The following is a 4,421-nucleotide window of genomic DNA, read 5'->3' as shown; positions in this document are numbered from 1 at the left end:
AATGTGAATGTGGGGTGTATTCTATGGGGGCAGGTTGAATTCTCCAAGCTGTACCCCTAATTTTAACTAGAGTCGTTTGATCGAAACTCACCAATATATGCATGCACTTCTTTCAATTTGCATTACTTTTCCAAATTATGCAATAAATATTGCATTTCTTTAAGTGGCACTTACTCCTATAAGGCCATGTTTGGGAGTGCTCATGTTAAAAATAAGTGCTTAAAAAGTAAAAAGCAAGTGCTTATTCAAATATATTTGCATTTGACACCCAACTTTAAAATAAGCACTTGTTTCATATTAGACATTTGGTAATCTTTTTCTCCAATAAGCACTTAAATAAGTATTTGTGACAATTTTGTCCTCAATTTTCTTTCAAATTTTATAAAAGTATTTTTTATGAAAGTACTTTTACGAAAGCACTTTTATAAGTACTTTCATAGATTTCATAAAAATACTTTTATGAAAACACTTTTATAAAATTCAACTAGGAGTAATTTTGGAAGAAAAAAATTGAATAAGTGCTTGTTGTATGAACAATTAAAAAAAAGCTGAAAATTTGGACTTATAAAATAAACCCTTATTTTTACAATAAGCACTTATTTCGAACTTATTTCCCAAACACCAATAAGTGTTTAATAGTGTGGTCCTTTGTTTTTTTTTTCTTTTTTGATAGAAAAAGGTTTTGGCCCATGCAGGTCTCGAACCTGCGACCTTCGCGTTATTAGCACGACGCTCTAACCAACTGAGCTAATAGGCCAGTTTACTTTATTTAGTCACCTCCAATTAAATTACGGCTAGTGGAGAAAGATGATTGCCCCACAGCTCGAAATTATTATGTTTATTTACAAGAAAGGTGCTCATGGGCTGGGACGGGTTGGACTTAACACCCATGGTAAGGATTATAGGCCGGACAACTAGGCCCAAAGACCTGAACTATAAGCCCAGAAAACTTATAACCAATCCATCAATTGGGATCACAATTTGACATCCGTGGTACTCGTCAAAATTCATGGAGAGTTTTTGATTGATAAAAAATCTTCCACTATCATACCTTTCCGACATTATAAATGTACCCATTAGGCCTAATCCTGACCCAGAATATTTGTAATGGCCTCATATTTCTCTGGACACACATTGGAAGGATGATTCAAGCAACCAAGAATTTGGGTGCGGTGACCTGTAAATGCCCTAAATAAATTAATAAAAAAAGGTCATGAGTTTGAAAAACTTTGGTTATTGGTTTGTTTTGAATACAATTTATAACATGAAATGAGAGGCAGTTCTTATGACTTTCATTTTCTTATTAAGGGTAGTTTGGATACAAGTGATAAAAAAAGGCAAAAAAATTATTAAATATAGCTCAATCATCTTCGCTTGAACAAACCCACTGTTTTAACGTTAAAATCATCCATCTCGATGATTTTACGTTTTACCAAAAAATCTGGGAACTTGTCACCGTTTCACCTTAAAATTATTTTTTGGCTAAAATCATTGATTTGGTCAGCGAATTGCTGATCCGGGTGATTGAACTGTCAAACTGTCGTCCTGGAGAATAGTTATTTTTGTTTTTTGTTTTTAATTTTTTGTCAAAACAGACTATCTATTTAAACCGGACGATCAGACTGTTCAACCCAAGAACCAGATTCATAACGGTTCTCTATCCGGTCCAGTTTTAAAATCCTTGATTTAATCTGTATTAATTTTTGCGTAAAATACAAAACCTTCCCTGAAGTTCCTGACAATCATAAAAACTTCCCCATAATTTTTGAGAAACTCAACAAAAACCTCCCTTCTGTCACTGTCCTAGACGGAGAACGTTAGATTGATGCACCAGTTTTTTTCAAATGTTTATTCTACCATTTTATAAATTATTTTACATACAAAAGTACTGAAATAATCCCATTTTAACTAAAAAAAACATATTTCAGTAATTTTGTATGTAAAATTACTAAAATGATCATTAAAAGCGGTTTTTGTTGAGTTAAAATGGAGTTATTTCAGTAATTTTATATGTAAAATAATTCATAAAATGGTAGAATGAGTATTTGGAAAAAACTGGTGCATCAATCTAACATTTTCCGTCTAAAACAATAACAGAAGAAAAGTTTTTGTTGAATTTATGAAAAATTCAAGAAAGGTATTTGTTAAAATGAAACTATAAAGAATGTTTTTATGATTATCAGAAACTTCAGGAGAGATTTTTATATTTTATTCTTAATTTTTTTTTGTTCATGATCGTATATGGATGTGAAGCCAATGCGAAGATCAGCATTATAGCGAAGATAATACAAGTATTTAAGTTATTAAGATGGTCTGGTTGGAAGCTAATTCCTATTTGGAAATAAGTTAGAAGTAAGTGAATAATGCAAATGGATCTTAACGAATTTAAATTGGGGTATGTCTAAATTTGATATAAATAAGCATGCGAGATATCCAAATTTACATAGATTTGAATTCCATTCATTACATATCTGATTGAAACCTAATGATGCTCGATCTTCATTTTTATATATCTGATTGAAACCTAATGATGCCCGATCCTGCTCTGATTGTGCTGAGGTCGGCAGACGGATCTGCAAGGCAAAGAGAGCCAAAGTACCCGGGCTGTGCTGGTATGAGAGAGTATTGAAAGAGAGACAAAGAGAGAGAAAGTTGGAATGTACTATTTTGCGCATACCTTGTGAAGGAATGAAAGTCCCTTTATGTAGGCATTGGGGTCCGAGTGGCATGTTTGAGATATCCAAAAATGATGAATCTTATTGGCCTGTTATCTTTGGGTCACGTCATACCGGTTTTGTGATGATCCTCATCCGGTTCCTCACAAAGCAAATGGAACTAGGCTCACACTGCCAGGTGGGTGATGTATCGTTGTGTGCTTCGTAACTGATAGGAGAAGCTAGTGGATGACGTTGGACACATCACGTAGGTTGATACTCCAAAGGTCAACTAACCACACAGGTTGTCAGTTGCCTAGGTCGATGGAGACGGGCAATTGCCGGAGTTATCAACTTACATCTTCGAAGTAGCATACTTCGGACTAGACCTGTTCATGGCCTGGGTGACCTGGCCCTCGGACGGGCTTGAACAGATATATGGATCAGCGGGCTTAACCTCGGGCCAAAAGACCCGGTTTGCAATAAATTCGAGTCGGGCTCAGGATTTGCCAAAATAGCCCGACCTATAATTAAACCTAAGTAAAAACCCTAGTCAGTTCAAGTACCCCTCTTTTTTTCACTTCTTTGTGTCTTTCCCTTCTTTTTTCCAGCCGAATCCTTCTTCTCCAATCTCTAAATCCTCCACACTCCACAATTCTCATCCTCACACTCTCAAGCAGCCACAACCGGCGAGGCGGCGAACGTTCATTGGCGCAACAACTCCGGTGGCGGTGGTGAGCTCTCTCTCTCTCTCTCTCTCTCTCTCTCTCTCTCTCTCTCTCTCTCTCAGACACGAACTGATCATTGTCAAAATCGCAAGTCAGGCTCGCAACTCACAGACCACAGTCACCAACTCACCGTGAACTCTCCGGCGAATACAATCATCAGCGGTCGGTGAGTTCTCTTTACCACTTTATTCTATTACAATGTTTAGTCAGTGGCAGCAAAAAATCCGACGGTAAGCATGTTTGTCTTCTTCCTCTTCTTCTTCTTCCACTTGTTAAACGAGAAAGACAGAGAAACAACACTAATCAGTTATCAGAAAAGCAAGTCAATCTACTCTATTCAAGCAAGAAACATGTAAAATCGCAGATCAGGCTTTTATTAGGTCGGGCTTCGGGCTTTTTATCAGGGCTGGGCTCGGACCCAAGTTGTAGGCCCGTTGGTCGGGCCGAGCTCGGGCTCGGGCCTAACATTTTTTCATTAATGAAGAGTAAAAGTCCGGCCCGGCCCGACCCATGAACAAGTCTACTTCGGACTATTGTTGAGTGGTCTATGAGTCTCGTAGGTCAATACTCCAAAGGTCGACTACCCACATAGGTCGTTATTTGCCTAGGTTGAGGGAGACAAGTCAGTTGTTGGAGTCATCGGCTTATGCCTTCGAGGTGTACTTCAAACTATTGTCGAGCGGTCTATGAGTCTCCATTGAGGTCTAATTCATAGAGGCTGGCCTAATCGAGCAAACTCCAGCTTACATGTAGCATTGAGGTGTCATAAAGCGGTTTGGACTTGCCAGGTGGCACGGTATTATTGGAAGGCCAAATCACCCCTCGTCAAAACCTAATTCAAATAAAATATCAATAAGTCTATATAAAATTAGTTTATATTTATAAATTTATATATGAAATAAAAATATATATCATAGATGAAAAAATAAGTCTATTAAATCCAAAGTCCATCATAATTATTAAAAATAATGCTTTATATATGTATATATAATCACATTAGAAAGCGAAATTAATCAAATAATATCCAAATTCGATCGGA

General features: G+C 36.8%; 1 non-coding gene across 1 annotated transcript; it reads right to left on the bottom strand.

Moving 5' to 3' along the window:
• Positions 1-683: 683 nt before the first annotated feature.
• Positions 684-757, bottom strand: TRNAI-AAU (transfer RNA isoleucine (anticodon AAU)). Its single transcript has one exon. It is a non-coding gene; the product is annotated as a tRNA-Ile (tRNA).
• Positions 758-4,421: the final 3,664 nt, after the last annotated feature.

The sequence above is a fragment of the Nelumbo nucifera genome, chromosome 1 (genome assembly GCF_055504915.1).
Source record: "Nelumbo nucifera cultivar China Antique chromosome 1, China Antique-T2T, whole genome shotgun sequence".
In the NCBI taxonomy this organism is placed as follows: domain Eukaryota; kingdom Viridiplantae; phylum Streptophyta; class Magnoliopsida; order Proteales; family Nelumbonaceae; genus Nelumbo; species Nelumbo nucifera.
Note: the sequence above shows the minus strand (reverse complement) of the source record. Positions and strands in the feature narration are given on the sequence as shown.